This window comes from Toxorhynchites rutilus, chromosome 3 (genome assembly GCF_029784135.1).
Source record: "Toxorhynchites rutilus septentrionalis strain SRP chromosome 3, ASM2978413v1, whole genome shotgun sequence".
Taxonomy (NCBI): Eukaryota; Metazoa; Arthropoda; class Insecta; order Diptera; family Culicidae; genus Toxorhynchites; species Toxorhynchites rutilus.
Window position 1 is genome coordinate 171,055,474 of NC_073746.1, and position 18,328 is coordinate 171,073,801.

General features: G+C 38.4%; 1 protein-coding gene across 6 annotated transcripts in view; it reads right to left on the reverse strand.

Annotated features, from left to right (window-relative positions):
• The window catches only part of LOC129772962 (sodium/potassium-transporting ATPase subunit beta-2), a 71,617-nt gene extending 53,627 nt beyond the window's left edge, over nucleotides 1-17,990 (reverse strand). The window contains exons 1-2 of one of the 6 annotated variants that reach the window (XM_055776499.1): nucleotides 17,901-17,990; nucleotides 17,441-17,677 (exon numbers count right to left, since the gene is read on the reverse strand). The gene's annotated coding sequence lies outside the window, so the exon portion shown is untranslated. The other 5 variants (XM_055776496.1, XM_055776500.1, XM_055776501.1 and 2 more) reach the window with 5 other exon arrangements.
• Between the last annotated feature and the right edge of the window lie 338 nt (nucleotides 17,991-18,328).

An 18,328-nucleotide genomic window follows, 5' to 3' on the forward strand; every position in this document is an offset into this window, starting at 1 on the left:
ACCACTATAGAAAGCTTAGAAGCATATTGAACTAATACCTGTGCATGAAGTTTAAACCTGTTTTCTGCATCAAATGCCTTAGGCGTCCGAAACATGATTCTGAACGGTAACATGACTGCATGACTTCGGGAGACTCTACAGCTGCACCGTGCAACATATATTCATGCAGGCATTCGTGTTTTTCCCGGAATTGACGAACCTCTTAGGGGATGACAACTTACCACTTCCTGGCGTAATGCAAGACATGACATCTTCTCAAGAGGGGGTGTTTTCATTAACGAAGTCAGACGTCCCAGAAAATGTGAAGCTAACAACACACCAAGGATAAGTAGTAAGTTTTAATAATTCAGATGCATTGTCATACAAAGTAAGAAGTGTATCGAAAAGTAGTCTTAAACTTTCAAACATCAAAATAAAACTGAAAACGTTCAGAAAGTGCTTACAAAAGTGAATTTTATTAAAGAGTATGAAGTGTACATAGCAATGAAATGAAAAAATCAAGCTTATTGTTGATTTCTAAAAAATGATCGAACCTTAGATTTAGCTCCACTCATCAAATTCTGCAGACTAGTTCTTCTTGAACTCTGACATATTTTGAGACACTGTACCTTCCTTCTTGAACTTGGCCTTGACAATTGCCCAGTAACATTTAATTGGCCGCAGCTGGGGACAGTTAGGTAGGTCTTTTTCGACGAACATGATTTTGTTTTCCGAAAATCATTGTAGAGTGGATTTGATATAATGTGCCGATGCCAAATCCGGCCAGAATAGAGGAGGAACCTCGTGCTTTCTATAAAGTGCTCCTCCAAAATTTGTATTTTGTTTTGCTAATAATTGTAATCCCAAAATGTCGAAATATACAGGAGAAAGATGGTATGTCACGTTTCTCAACGAAACTACATAAATCGAGTCATTGTTCACCAACTATTCATAAAGGGTTAAAGACTATCTGAACAGAATGAAATATAGTTAAATTTCACTGTAATATTTGGGCAGCATACTTAGTCTACGCTGATTTGACGAAATGAACATAAATAAATAATAAAAAATACATATACATATATTTTTATACAATACATATACATAAAATAAATACATATATTTTTTTTATTATTTAACTTGTTAAAATCCTCTTTTGAATTAAACGGATAAATTATCCAGCCAGCTTTCTTCAGTTTTAAGGTAGTAGTTTTAAGTAGTATTAAGAATGTATCGGTCTACAATAGATTGACGACAATATATAAATAAATAAATAAATAAATATATAAATAAATAAATAAATAAATAAAATTCATATCGAAACTATCGTCACGGAGCTTCTCTCATAGCAATTTATCGTATTTTTATAACCAGCAGTGTATGAGCTATAAAAGCTGTTTCGTTCTGTCCATTCAATCGAATCACTACAATTTTGACTGTCCGCTATAAATAAGACAGTAATTTTTTGACGTAGGATTACGTCTTTCATTTCTATACCGGGGTGTAAAATCAAAGTTTCGAAAACGAAAGCGTTACGCCAGAGACCGAGATTTTGAGCGTTAATATCTCCTAAACAACTGAACGAAATGGTATGATAAACACTTCATTCGAAAGATAAAATGTCTACGCGTTCTATACTTGTTACTTTCTGATCCAAAAACTTGTTTCAATAGTCTTAAAATTGCTTTCAAAACAGGCTATTGAAATCACCAATCGGTATATAAGCGAGCGCCGCTTGGAAATCTACTCAGTTCCAATTGAACAGCGATTGGAGCATGTTGCCGCTGTTGTGGTGAAGCTCTTCGTTTATCATGAAAGTGCGAATGAACGGTGTCACCAAGAGCCTGTTTGTGCACCTTAGGCCAGAACGGTTCCCCGGGAAGATCTCGAAGCAGCCGCTACACACACACACACATATACACGCGCGGAATTTTTTCCGTTTGGATGCCATTCAGCATCGAGAAAGATCCGGAAAATAATCTGCCAGTTCCTCTGGGAATTTAAAAATACATTCACGTGAAAGAGTTTATTTGAATGTTTTCTATCCAAGTAACACTGTGACCAAATATGTTTCAATCAAGTGCTATTAACAGATGGTTATCGAGTTAGCATTAACCACTGGTGGGCTTCCAGTATCGAGGAAAATGTGGAAATATCTAATCGTTACTGAAAATAATCTGCCAGTTCCTCTGGGAATTTAAAATTACATTCATGTGAAAGAGTTTCTCTCAATGTTTTCTATCCATGTAACACTGTGACCAAATACATTTGATTTTGTGATTTTTCAATCAATCGCAATTAACAGGATAGCTTCTAAAGATTATTCTTCCCCATCAGTAGGATATTTCCGTATCCAATATTGTATGCGCCCGCAATCGATTATTCGCCGAAAGTTCCGAGCTCAGAGAGTTCATTCCCCTCTAGTTTGCCTTCCAAATTGCCATCGTAAACCACACCTTCTCTCGATTCAATCACACACAAAAAGCATACTTAAGCGATATTCTGGTGGTGAGACGCATTCATTTTTCGTGAGGACATCGACAAGACAACATCGTTGCTGAGGGTGCTGGACGGCGAAGGATCGAGATCTGCCCTGAAACGCAGGCAGTTTGTTTGAACCTGTGAGGGAGTACAGAAAAGCCGATCCTTCAGGAGAAGAGAAGGTGACCATCGAAGCAGCCGCTACACACACATATACACGCACGGAATTCTTTCCGTTTGGATGCCATTCAGCATCGAGAAAGATCCCGAAAATAATCTGCCAGTTCCTCTGGGAATTTAAAAATACATTCATGTGAAAGAGTTTATTTGAATGTTTTCTATCCATGTAACACTGTGACCAAATACATTTGATTTTGTGATTTTTCAATCAATCGCAATTAACAGAATAGCTTCTGAAGATTATTCTTCCCCATCAGTAGGATATTTCCGTATCCAATATTGGATGCATAAAACCTTGTGCCTCCAACGTAACGCTCACGTTTTCGAAGTCCCCCAAATATTCATTCATTCAGAATGAATTCAGATCCAACTTCAAACAAATGATCTCTAAATCAACGATAGTCCTACGTCACCCTTGCGGTTATACCATAGATATAACCCACTTCCTGTTTTTCCATAATCACCGTGATCACTGCAATTGGCACGAATGCTTAAAAATGTTTTTTTCAGCCTAATTCTCATGGAATTCAACTTTTCATATTATTTATAATGTTTTGAAAAACGTCATATAAACGAAACATTTTCAGTTATAAATTTGAGAGTGATAAAAACGCACAGTAATATAATCGAGACGCCACTGCATTTGCACTTGAACTTGAAATCTATCTATCTATCTATATATATATATAAATGGAGTGATGTCTGTCTGTCTGTCTGATTCTTATAGACTCGGAAACTACTGAACCGATCGACATGAAAATTGGTATGTAGAGGTTTTTGGGGCCGGGGAAGGTTTTCGTGATATTTTGAGACCCCTCCCCCCTCTCTAAGGGGGGGCTGCCATACAAATGAAACACAAATTTCTGCATTACTCGGAAATTAACCAAGCAAACGAAACCAAAGTTGGCATGTGAAAGTTTTAGGGTGCAATAAATGTTTCTATGATGGTTAGACAGTCCTTCCCCCACTCAAAGGGGGGGCTGCCATACAAATGAAACACAAATTTCTGCATTACTCGAGAATTAATCAAGCAAATGAAACCAAATTTGGCATGTGGAGGTTTAAGGATGCAATAAAATTTTTGACGTAGGACTACGTCTAACCGGAAGATATAGGGGGTGAAATGGAAATCTAGGCACTGAACAAGTAGGAAAAAATGCAAGATTTGGAACGCTTATAACTCGAGCATTTCTCAATAGATCGCAAAGGTTTTTGCATCAATTGATAGGAAATATATCTACGCATCTATCATAACGAATAACATTTCATTTTTCTTGAGATAAATAATTGAATAATTGTGAAATATCAAGCATTGTCAAAATGCACTATGTGCCCATTTTTGAATGGTCCATTTTGTGCTCCTCAAATCGAACCGACTAAAACGGGCAACCAGAGCAGCAGCGAAATATAATGAACCACGATTGGAAAGGAAAAAGAAAAAAAATTAACGAAACATTGGTCGCAGTCTCACACATGCGTAATTCTCGAGCCAGCCAGTCAGCTTAAAAATCCTCGCTCCGCTGCCGTAACGATCATTCTCATTCAAACCGTACACCACATCGGTTCGCATCACAACACATCAACAAACCAACCCAAGCAGCCATGTCTGGACATGGTAAAGGAGGAAAAGTGAAGGGAAAGGCAAAATCCCGTACCCCGCAAGGGTAGCTTGGCCGAGCGCGTTAGTACCAGTGCACCAGTCCACCTAGTCGGCGTTATATAGTTTCGGCCGCCGAAGTGATCGAGTTAGCTGGCAAAGCTGCTCGCGACGATAAGAAAACCCGCATTCGGAACAGAACACATTCGGTTCGGTGGACATCAAGACAACAGGCAGTTGCAGCGAGTGGCGAGTGGCAAACGCAATCGCAAAACGGCACCAGGTAGCAGAAGAAAAAAGTTTGTTCTTTATACAAACTGCTTTGGTGGCAAATCCAGAACAAGGCGGCATCGAGGGCGTTCGAAATGGTTTTTTTTTCAAAACCACGTACTAAGTTTTCTAAATTGGAACCATTCCATAAAACAAGGCGCTTTTCAGGGCCATTAAACCTTCCAAAAAAGAGTTTAGGAAATACAGTTCAATGCTTTCTAAAACAATATCCAAAATAATAATAAAACACAAATTGATTTTCTCATAATTTGTTTGCCAGGATATGATGAGTATGTGAATTTGGCAGTTGTTCTGAGCTTATTGATTTTCACCAATTCTTAAATTGCTTCTAGATTAAAAGTACAGTAATTTACACTTATCTCGACATTTAGCTAATTGGACGGACCTGCAATGCGACATATTTAGTTGGACATTTTTGTAAACATAGAGTTCGGGGTCCAAATTATAACCCCACATTGAAGGTCGACACTGTACCACTGTCATCGCAAATGTTCAATTACAGGTTAAAATTACCTCCAATCCGATACTGAGTGGTGGTAATGCGACGTGCCATTGAATGTAATTTACTGTAAAATATGTCACAAGCTGGATGGGAAGAAATTTTCCAACTGTGAAAGCTGTGGCGAGTGGCAAATGCAATCACTAAACAGCAAGGTTTAGCCGAACAAGATGGGGATATCGAGTGATAACAAAACAATAAACTCTTTAGATTGAAGATAATTTTGTGATCCTGAAAAGGACCCTTTTTAGCCTGCATGTGAATCCAACGAGCGAACAAATCGTAATGAATGTATTTTTTTGCCATCGCTCCCTTTTAACGCTCATTCGTTCGTCTCGTTGGACTCGCCCCTCTGGCTGAGTCTGCCGATTTGTCTCTATCCTGTGAGTGTGTACCGCTAGAGTATAAAACACGCGGACCCCAAAAAAATATCTTATTTTCTTTCAAACCGTAAACCCGTGTGGTTGTACGGCATCGGCATCGTGGACGTAACAAAGGAGGACAAGTTAAGGGAAAGGCAAAGTCTCACTCGAACCGTGCAAGTCTCCAGTTCCCTGTTGGTCGCATTCACTGATTGCTCCGCAAGGGTAACTAGGCCGAACGGATTGGTGCCGGAGCACCAATATACCTAACAGCGATTATAGAGTTTCGGCCGTCGGAGTGCTCGAGTTGGCTTGCAAAGCTGCTCACGACAATCAGAAAACCCGCATCAAGAACAGAGCAGCTTCGGTTCGGCGCTCATCAAGGCAACAATTAGTTTCAGTGAGTGGCAAAGTGTTTCTCCGGCACGTCGCATCAAATGTAATTTACTGAACAACATGTCACAAGCTGGATGGGAAGAAATATTCCAACTGTGAAAGCTGTGGCGAGTGGCAAACGCAATAGCTAAACAGGAAGGTTTAACCGAACAAGATGGGAATATCGAGTGATAAAAAAACACAACACCAAAGGTTCTTTTCAGAACCATCAACATATTCATGAAGAGTAAACAGTAAACTCATCCATTTTTAAGGTAGATAGGTAGGTATTCACGTAGGAGAAGAAAATAAAACAATATATTTAAAATATATATTTAACAAAAGCTGTCCCCTTTGTATAGTCCTACGTCACTCCGGTTATGTCCCCGACATTACCCACCCGTCTTTTTTATGGTGATAAGATACTCCTTCCCCCTCTCTTAGAAGGGGGCTGCCATACAAATGAAACACAATTTTTTGCATTACTCGGAAATTAATCAATCAAACGAAACCAAAGTTGGCATGTGAAAGTTTTAGGGTGCAATAAATGTTTCTATAATGGTTAGACAGTCCTTCCCCCACTCAAAGGGGGGGCTGCCATACAAATGAAACACAAATTTCTGCATTACTCGAGAATTAATCGAGCAAATGAAACCAAATTTGGCATGTGGAGGTTTTAGGATGCAATAAATGTTTCTATGGTGTTAAGATACTCCTTCCCCCTCTCTTAGAGGGGGCTGCCGTACAAATGAAACACAAATTTTTGCATTACCCGAGAATTAATCAAGCAAATTAAACCAAATTAGGCATATGGAAACTTTAGGGTGCAATGAATGTTTCTATGGTGGTTAGATACCCCTCCCCCCTCTCTTAGGGGTGGCTGCCATACAAATAAAACACAAATTTCTGCATTACTCGAGAATTAATCAAGTAAATGGGCGGGACGAAGTTTGCCGGGTTAGCTAGTCTAAAATAAATAAAAATGATTTGGTGCCCGTTCCTCGCGGTTTAACCCAAGGACGGAGCAACGGTTTTAACAGTCAGTATATGATTTGATGTGTTTTAGTCTGCGTCAGGTTTATATGCCAAAATAGTTATGAAAACCATTCGGAAAGTTGGAAAATTGGAAAGTAATTTTTTTAGCAAATTTTGTATGGAAGATGGAAAATTGGAAAGTCATTTTTTTTTGAAAATTTTGTATATCTATATAAATAAAAATGATTTGGTGTCCGTTTCCCACGAATTAACTTGAGAACGATTGTATTATGAACTTTGATCTGTTTGCGCCTAACTGATTTGGGTTATCCGATACTTTACAGAAATAGAAATTTAAATTTTAAACACGGAACTAACCGCAAACATATATTCAGATGGGATTCTTCTAAAAAATGGGATTCTATTATATAAACTCTGGTCTTTATTGTGCATAATCAACTGTTCTATTTCGTACAGCGGAAGAGTGATCCAAATAATAAATTTCAAAAGAGACGTAACACAAAATCATCAATGTGAAGCAAAGAGTAACACACATAGGGGTCTGTTCCGAGAGTCGGTTCACGACGTGACAGTCAATTTGCGCACGTGTTTGTATTCTGAGAATCGGTGTAGTTAAAAAATTTCCCGGTGCAATGAACTCTTTTCATTTCTTATTGTACTTCCGAGTCGCCCGACTCTTACAATTTAGTGAGAATTGTCATATAACTCCGAAGGAAAAAATCTCACTTATACCGACTTGACTCTCAGAATAACCCCCATATAGCTTGGTTGTTGTGGATCACGTTTTCTTGGGATGCTCAAAATGATTCTGGCGTAAACAAAATCCATCTCGTCTAAATAGTACTCAAGTAAGGCATTATACAGTTACGTCTCGTTTATATCACTCTCGATTTTATCACTGAAAATGTTTCGTTCATATCCGATTTTTCGAACCATTAGAAATAACATGTAAATTCCAATTTATCGTTGAGTTATTGAACAACAAAAATGAGAATTAAGCAGAAAAAAGATTTTTGAGTATTCATACCGCATCTAGTGATCAGCCAGCCATATTCACGTAGCTTACGATAAGTTTTTTTTTTACTGTGGGATTTGTAGCGAATATTGTGTATTTCTTTTGAAAGCCCCTCGAACTATTTTCATAAGCACATAATCAACAACTCTGGATGATTCTGAGCAATTTTCTCTTTGATTGTTTTGAATGAGACGTACGGCCTGTGCCATTTCTCAAGATTCACCCGTGAAAGAATAAGTAATACGGTATTTCATTTAGTCAGTTGGTGAATTTTTCTAACGTTTTTCTAACGAAAAGATTTTTAGATTTTTTGCATCGTACACGAAAATTACGACATATAAAACATATAAAATAGCGTGCAGTGTTCTGTTTAGAAACCCTGAAAAATTTGTGAATGTTGTTGATATAAACCCGTTTTTTTTTGTATGTTTTTTTACAAAATTGAACTCGAAGACAAAGTGAACTAAATTTTTGTTCAGAATACTTCCCAAACTGCACGCTATTTACTAATACTAACGCGGGGACCTTTATAGCACACCTAAGTTCGTTGGTTTGAGTTCACGGTGGGTAGATAATAAACCGTCCATTAATGGTGTAACTACTTTTTGCATCAGAAATCAAGTGTTCGTTTCACTTTATATGGACGTAAAAATAAGATTGTGTACGCGGGTAAAGAGATTCGTGTCAGGGGGAAGTAGAAGTGTGGATTGAAGTCTGGTTAAATGAAGAGGCAGATTTGTATTCATTTGTCACGTCAGTTAGAGTAACCAGTTGCTAGAATAGTTTATCAGTCATCCTCGCTCTTACACGCTCGTCAATTCACTTCTAGTCAACTCAAGTCATATTAACGGTGAATGCCGAACTAGTACTAGTCGATGCGAAGCGACTGAGAGGAGAGTCGATTTTCACTTTTCATCTTCGAAGATTTCAGCCCCTGTTTCAAACATTGTGGGTCCTCGGGTAGTATTGAACTCGTATTTAATTCTAGTTTCTGGGAACGATAATAACATGATTAATACCTCGATGCAGAAATGCAGCTTATAGTAAACTCCCAAAAAATTCTGAATATCTCCTCACTCTTTTAAGTATATCCCCTGTATACATTCTGTCAAATATTGGTCAAAAATTTGTTCACAATGCTCGATCGATCGGCTGGTGATTTGTCGGGGTGCAAAACCCAAGTGTTGGCCGATTCCGACGAATTTACTCTCTCAAACCTCTTACAACCCTTTTTTGACCGTTTGCCATCCGGAAGGTATTTAAAATAGAAAAAAAAAATAACGTGTTCTTAATGACGCTGTAAACAATCTAAATGATAGATCGCGCACGAAATTGACAGCAAGATCACTGACAGTATGTAGTACCAATTAAAAGAAAAATCAAGAAATACAGCGGGAAAACTTCAAATTACAAATCTCCGGTATATATTTGACAGAATGTATACATCAGTCTTCAGAATGCAAACCGGTGCTGATGTGTAACAAGATTTTTGTGCCCAGTTGAGCTCCCACTCCTTGCGCTCTGGCGAATGAGCACGCTCCGAAACACAGATGAAATGTTTGGTTGTCAGCGCCGTTCTTATGCAGAGATTTGCGCTGAGTTTTACGCTGAAATTTGCACCATGCTTGCGCCGTATTGCTATACTGCGCGCTTGAATCTGGATTGCTCTCTCTATGTAGAGATATTTTTCTTCACACAAGCGTATACGGTTCAAATGGGGGCGCGCTGTTGTTTTTATGCTTTGCTTAGAACGAACGAAGACAAAGCGGGCGCTAGGATTTGATGTGTATGTGTGTGTGTATAGAATGAGGCGCGCATCACACAAGTGAGAAGAAATGTTTAGTATCTGAGTTCTGCGCCGGGTACATTTCGTGCTGTCGTGCTTATGAATTTTGTGCTCGTCGCTCCAAGAGAGAATACAAGTTTTCTTTGAGCGCGCGCTGATGAAAATTAAACTCAAGCGCAGCGCTGAGTTTGTTTTCTGAAGACTGGTGTACATTAAATCTGTAATTGAATATACACTATACATAATTTTCTCGAGTTTTCAGCTCGGTTGGAAGCGCCCGTGGCCGAGTGATTAGCGTCTCACATTATCATGCCTGGTGTTCAGATTCGATTTCCGTTCTGGCCGGAGGATTTTTCATCAAAGAAATTTTCTGCGACTTGCACTGTGGTCACGCGTATTCAAGAGCTCGCTCGGATATTTGTCTTAAGAAATCTCAACTAAGTATTAATTAATGACGCTTGTTAATGCATTCGTTGAGGCGGCAGAACTTCCACAGGGGACGTGAACGCCATTCAAGAAGAAGAAGAAGAAGAAGCTCGGTTGGAATGATTTGTTTATAAGACTAGCTTTATAAACTTTATTGTTTTATTCAGGCGCTAAACGCTTTAAAAAAAACCTAAATGCCGATGCACCATGATTATAGAATTTCAGAGCCAGATAGAAAACTATCACTTCTTCATGAAACTTACATAAATTTCACATAGATTACAGCATGCTTACATTCCGTAGGTCATGCATAGTTCTTGATCAGTTCGAATAGGTTGGTTATGTGGTGTCCTTTCGACCAAGCTGTGGCATGCCGAAATTTGTGTTTCGTCTGCAGGAGAAGCTCGCTTAAGCTCTTTAACCCTCTTATACTCGCACACTGATCTCACAGACGGAGAAATCAATAATCCGTTTATTTCTCAGAAAACATCAACACTACGACTTTGCGATTCTCTCCAGCGTTCATTCGTCGTTCGTCATCGTTTAGCGCAGGGATTTTAAGATTTTTTATGGCAGAGCACATTTGACGGAGTACCTGCATTTTTTAGTCAATAAAACAAATCCTGTTTGCATCGACATTAACCAACTGGGGACAACTTTAATGCGGTTGTGCGTCGCAGTTTCACGACATCTGACTCAGAATAAACGAAATAGACCACTATATACCCAGTGAAAATGAATTGAAAAATGTTTTTTTTTATCAAGGTGGGTCTTCAAGTGGGAGCATTTGCTATAACTTTGCGGAGCGCCATTTGAAAACCTCTGGTTTAGTGTATCGCATGTGTTGGCACGAACAGGGACGTATGTAACTTTTTTACCACTTTCGGTCTGCGACACCGACGCGAGTATAGGAGTAACATTATTGGGCAAGTGACTTTTTTCCTATTCGCATTAATGTTAGTGGCGTTGAATATTTATTGACTACAATGTATAACATCATTACCGGACTATTCTTATTTTATTTTAGTCCTTTTTGTCACCGGATTGAACGAATTCATATACAGGGGTTTTCAAATTAAACGCTCAGGCAAAAAAAATTGAATAGCTCGTTATAACACTTCGGGACGATAATATTCGGCTACCCGTTCAGTCTGATCGGATGGTTTTTAGTGTCAAGATGTACAATTTGCAAGAACGTGTATTTTTAGAGAAATCGTAGTACTCGAGCAACCGAGGTCTTAATGAAACTTTTTCCTCTTATGGTAAGTATTTTAACCTTTCTCGTCGTCGATTGCTCCCTCTGGGGGTAAGAGAAGGACCGTTGTTTATTTTAATAAGCCACAAAATTTGGAGGAACTTAATGAATAATTTACTCGGATTTTCAACAGCATCTAAGTCGTAATGTTAGAGTTGTGCATGAATAATTTTGTTTACCGTTCAAATCGCGTTATCGAAAAAAGGGGTGGTCACATCGAAGATGTCCTAAAATAAGCTTTATTTTGGTTTTTAAAAATGAAAATCGGTTCACTTTTGTAGAAGTTATTAAAATTTGTTGCGTGAGCGTTTAATCTGAAAGACCCTGTATTATTCGTCGTTATTCGTCGTTAGATACATACGTGCGAAAGCAAAATACAAATTTTTGACTTTCGAATAGTTACTCGCTGAATACAATGGTCACACATATACACACATGTGAGAGAAAAGCACTAGTGGAAGAATTGTAAGCTGTAAACTATAAACTAATCGGTGGCTTATGATTATTTTTTACAGTTACAGTTTCGGGCATATTTTTTCATAATATATGGACTGAACAATATAAAAAACAGGTCGCAGGAAGTTGCCAGAAATCCTTTTATATTATTTTTTGAATGAATTGCATGAATGAATTCATAGTTTACCAAGAACACAGAGACAAAAAATATCAGAAATTTGCAAACTTGATATTCAAGAACCTCTATCATCTGGTCAGAATTCAAGATTCTAGAAGGTCGTTACACATTCTTTTCTTCGAAGAAAAGACCCGAAAAACACGCTACAATTGCATGAGATGAAACAAAATATGCTTGTCTCGAGCATGCAGTTATGGTGTGTTCTGATTATTAAATCAATGAAACCTAAATCTATTACTACGTTTTTATGGTATTTTATAGCTCTTTATATTTTCATGAATTATATTCGTGCTTACAGGAAAAAAGTTTCGTTATTTGTGTTGAAGTATAAAAAATTATTGTTTAGAGGAGGCTGAATTAGAAGACTGTTAAAACTGAATGAAGATGAAGAAAAGATATTTTCTGTTTTTTTTTTCATTCAATTATACCCTCCTCATCCTAAAGCCTAAACCTTTCGGTCTATGACACCGTGCGCGAGTATACGAGTTATGATTTCGCGAGCGAGTACGAGAGGGTTAACACTCCCATACTGCTTGCTGGCTGCATCTATTCCTCGTACAATCACTGCTCATAAGTTTTGATCTGTTAACACCCGAACTACCGACAGTTATTGTATACCTATTCCTACTACTTTTTTATGATCCGCGGTGCGGATTATTCATGACAGCATGTTCCATAGTAAATCTATAGACCTTCCCGGAACTTGCCATTGAGTGGCAGGTTCATGCTGTTTTGTTTTGGTTAAAGCTTTCACATTATCTGACCACTGGTGTACACGACCTTGTAGACGGATAGTTTCATGATCTCGGTATTGATAGAACATAGTTTTTATGCTGAAATGCCTTTTTTCCGTCTTTGCATCTCATTTTGAGCCTTCATTGCGTTATTCACGATTTCCGTTATTCGCAGTGAGCTTGCCAGACTGTTCCGCGGATAATAAGGGTTCTACTGTATTTTAATTTGTATTTTCATTTGAATATACACCCGACAAAAAAGTTAGAGGAACAGAGTGCGATGTTTTCATGTTTTGGAATGTGTTACGAACACATTTTCCTGGGTGTGTAGATGTAGTAAACAAAAATATCGGGAAGTAATAAAGAACTGATTTCTTTCTTTTTTTTAGACTAACACATCATCCAACACAACATCCAACCATGTAGTTCTATTTTTTCTGCTATGTTTTAGTTTTTGTTAACGTTATCATTGTTAAATTTTGTTTTGTATTTTTCCGTGAATCCCTTCAAAAGAACTATGTTCCACTGGGATTTCACTGTTTCTTTGTCTGTAATTATACGCTCCGCGTTTTTTTTTAATGATAGTAAGTGTCCACTACCAGTGGGCTCTGCTGAGTCCATTCAGTGGAGGGTAAAAAAAACACAATGTTTGCTAATCAACTCAATGTCAAATCAAATTATCCTTATCAAACAGCTTTTATTTGATTGCTAATACGTGCTTATAGGATCCTTGTGAACAGAGATATTTGTTTGAATAAAAATTTACCCCTTCTTTTTCAATGATGAATGATTCAATAAATAATGATCGTACCGCAAATCGAAAGGTAGTTTTGAAAACTCCAATAAATTCCAATAAATGTTTTTTTTTGCATCGATTTTAAAAAAGTGTCAAAAACATTTGACTTTGATAGTGTTTTAGAAAATTTTAGTAAGAAAAATATAGGAGGTTGTGTTCAAGACACGACCGCATTATTGACGTAGTACTACGTTGTGGTTAAATTCAAGTCGCTTGTTTATAACTGCGGATATTATTTTATAATGATACGAAAATTTTGAAATTACCATTCTACCAGTTTGATCGCCTCGAAATGCTTTTTATTGTAGAATCAATTGACGATAATTGTTTGATGATTCATCCTTGTGCTCGCGGAACAATACATGCTCGAGATAAGCGCAGCTGTCATCCTTAGTTGAGAAAGTTTTGCTACTGGCAAGCGAAACCAAATCACATACAAAATTCCAGAACGACAAATACTTTCTTGGCGACTATATAAACGATATAAACTCTATCTGTAATCTCAACAACCTTGAAAAAAGTAGCACTTCTTCATTATGATCAAGATTAGCGCAAATGCAATCCTAGTTGAAAGCAGTTTTGCGATTGGCACACGAGCCCAAATAAATTAATAACTTAATATAACTTATTGAATAACTTGGTATTCCCCAAATCATTTTTTGGTGCACAACCTTAACACCTGCTTCACCATAGCGTCAGTTCAATGCATTGATGACAGAAAACAAACAATGTTAACTGCTTGGAAAAAGGCTGAATATTTGCAGATATATTGCAGATATATTTGCAGAGATTCATTACTAATACCCTAGCGTAAATATTTCCCTCCCGCTATCTTCCCTCCATGTTTATATTTATCATTACGACTGCATAATTTGCAACACAAAACAATCGTCAATCATAGCATAAAAAATAGGCGATTGTTGCATCGTTACAGGGCCAATGCACACGGGAGCAGATACAAATGGGGTTTCAGCGTAGCGAATATGCACTATTTTTACGTACGGGTTATGAAGCACGCACGTACGCACACAAATATCCATATATCGATGGCTTGGAGCAACTAAATATACACACACTTATCTCCGTTTCGTGCTCTTCTCAACAGAAGCCCTTTCTGTTAATATTGCCAGTCTAGATTAGCTTAGCTGTCATCCTTTGTGGAGAGAGTTTTCCTACCGTCATTCGAAACCAAATCACTGACAAAATTCCAGAACATTTATTTTCTCGGTGAGCTGACGATAGCCTAGCTTGATGATTCCCCACACAATTGTGTAGCTCAGAACCTTAATGCAATGGCGCCAGGTTGAAGCAATGATTGCAATGCCAGAGACATCAAGGAGTGAGTAATTTGGTCGCGACCACAGCTCAATCCGGAACGAAGACATGTGATGACGCAAAACAAGGGAGAACAAGCGATGATTGCTTTGAATACAGAACGATACTGAAAGTTTAACTTACTTCCTTGCTTGAGACTTCAAACTTCTTCAGTTCATTCGTCTCTAACCTTTCAAAACGCCCTTAGAAAACATTACTTTATCCATCATATTACTCCTCCACCTCCATTGCCTTGAGAAAGGCAATCGATCCTTCGCCGGCCAGCTCGCTCAGCAACGATGTTGTTCAGTCGATTTCCTCAGGAAGAATGAAGGTTTGCCTCAGCGTGATTCACTGTTTATACTCTAGGCAAATATTCCCCTTCGTTCTTCTTCTTTTCCTTTGTTCACGGAGACTTTACTGTTACGATTTCCCCTTCTTCTTCTTTTTTTTGGCTTTAAAAGGGTTTAAACTTTTCAGTTCATTCGCCTCTAGAGCAATTTCCCTTTCGTTACTCGTCGATAAGTTGCTCGTTATTGACAGCTATGTTCGGGAAGGACATAAACGGACAGAACAAATGTATGAGGAAATGGGAATGCTTCCAATTTTCATCAATTTAAACCATATACAGACTATGGGATTGTAATGTATAGCATATCAAACAAATCTTAGGGAATTTTCGATTCGTTTGGTATATAAATCGCCAAAATCCGTTCGCGGCAAAAAAAGTTATTAATGTTAACTTTATTTAATAAAAACGTGACTTGTTTTCTGATTTGGCACCCTTAATGAAAGGCGTAGTTCTACGTCAAAAAGAGATAGAAGAAAGAGTAAAGAGAGAAGAAACATTGTAAATACTAACAGACATTATCGTGTTCCTCTGCTACTTTCTGATCCTTTTGCTGTCGTCCTCCGGACTCTAAAGGAGTCGTCAGCCCTCGTCCTCATTCGGTCGATAGTGGGTGTGTTAGCACTGCATGTCCTTTGAGTGGAATTTGCTTCGTGCCTTAGCAGGTAGCCCCTACAGGTGCATGAGGTCCACTGGATTTGAAGAATTCACGAGGGTTCGCGAGAAGAGAAAATTTCGAAGGTAGCCGGCTAAGGAACTAGCGACCCTGAAGGTCCTATTACAATCTTGAGCGTTACATATTGCAGTTAATAGCAGGAAATTGTTTAGCATATTGTATTCCCTGAAATTTTTGGAGACGTTTAATATTGATACGTTCAACCGTTTTTTCTAGCCGATCGATCAAAGTTTGGTGTAAATTAGAGGAACACTTCACCGCACACTGTACCAAAGTTACAAAATGCTTTGCGTACTCTCGTTTTCATGCGTTTGTGGGTACGACGATTGCAAAGAGTGAGGATATTCCCACATATACACACACATACCCGTCAATTATTGGTTTGAAAATGATGTTTATTTGTATCCTTCCTAGAGTGCATTTAGCTTTTTGTGCAGATAGTTCCTTCAGCAGAAATTTCAGCTAGCTGACGGTCATTCGCATCCGAAGATGACAACAGTATCAGAATTGATCTAGGTCTACGTACATTGATTCTCTTTACTATTGCTCACTGAGGGAACAAACAATTTCTCTTCTGGTCAAATTTCAGGATTTAATTTCAAAAACACCTTGATCGATATCGGAAAGGAATCTGTTACGTCCGCTAGATCCACTAGAATGTATACCACGTATGTATGTATATCAGAAAAATAGGAAGTAGCAGATCTAAATAATTCATAATAATAATCAATACATGAATTTAGAAAAGATCATAACATTATTAAAAATTATTTTTTAAAAATTCAATAGAAAATCTTGCGAACAAATTATATGACCGGTCAATTTGGTTCTAGTGTTAAACAAGCTAGGCAATCGAGAATCTGGAGCCGCGTTCAATGAACAATGCTATGACCATCCTACTGTTATAATCTGATACCTTATCCTGATGGAGTACCCAATCATTATAGTGTTTTTTTTTGGTGCAAAACCACCAGCAAATGATTCTTTCGTACTTCGTTGTACTGTCTGACTGTACATTCGTGTTAATGAAAACGTTATTTGAACCAGGCAAAACCGACATTTTGTATACTTAAACTTGGGCCGTCTGTTGAACACTGTTCCACACAGAAAAACATTATATCTTTCGCAATGTTCGAATTTCATCATCCTTTTCCTGCGTTTTTTCATTGTCTTGCTAAGCTCACCACCAGAATGTATAGATACAACAAAACGCAATCCGTTATTTTTACATACCAAACTGGGTACTATTGTGTGAATCGCTACACGAGATATTTCCTACAAACTAGACTTCAATCATCTTCAAATCACATATTATTTTGGCGTTGATCAGTCTCGACAGAGTTGCATAAAAATGCAGCAACTCTCTTTTGACCTCTGTCGTTTCAAAATTGGCTCACTGTATATAAAGTGTACTCACACTGGAATTCATGGAGAGAACACTCGGCAGCAGCGGCACACGAGAGAGTGAGATAACGGACAATGTGCATGCATGTGGATTCTGTAAGTAATGTTATAGAGCGGAGCAGACTCACAGTTTACACGTTACCACGAGAGAGGGAGAGTGAGAGCATCGGAGACGAGAATCGATACCCCGTGCGATGAATTTTCGTTATTGGCCTCCTCGCGGACTGTTGTTTGCGCAAAACGATCTAAACCGCATGCGCTTACGCTTCGATCGACGCTGCAGATACTAACACTGATGCGAGATGAAAGGAAGTCGATTCCAGGGGGGTCACCTGGTTGACTGTTGGTGGTGAACGGATGCTATGTGGAAAAGCGTGTGTGTCCTCGTTCCTGATTCTAGTCCCGTTAGAAACTTTTCGGTTCTAAAATCTGCTCCTCAGCGGGGAGATATTTTTCACGAGCACTGCTGGTCCAAAAGTACAAATCTTTCACTTGCTCGTATCATTCGGGTGAAAATTTTGCGACACCCTGTGGGTCACAAGTAAAAATGAAGGTTTTTGCTGTCTATATCCACTTTTCCTCAATCTCTATGCAAGCTTTCCTTGAAACTTTTCTACGCCAATTTGTGCCGAAGCTCTGTCCAACGCGTCGAGTATCCAGAGGGAAAAACTCAACGGCTTGATGAGAAAGAGGAAAATGTCTTCACTCTTACAACTTCTGCAGGATCACACAAATTTTTCACCAGACTCACTGAACCACTGAAGAGCACACAAGTAAGGACAAACGCACTGACTATGACCACATAGAACCGACTTCTCTATGCAAGTGGACCTGTTTCAATTGAACACTTTTCTTCGCGGTACAGAATTCAGCTTCCAAGGACTTTTCTCCCTCTCCCTCTCTCCCTCTCTCAGTGGGAAAATTGTTTCCAGTGAGATTTTCCAGTATGTTGAGAGTTTTTCCAGTCCGACCGATTGTATAACCAATTTTCTTCCGTCTTTCCAGATTTTCATCGTTGTAATCCTCTCGCATTATTTTTTTTTTGTTGCTCATATTCTCTATCCAAAGTTTATTACGTCATACCTCAGCTGTTACGCCATTAGCTTAGAACTGTGAGCGTGTGTTGTTCGCTCATGTCCTTCCTCCAACTACTGGAGGACACAAGCGATTCGCTTTGAA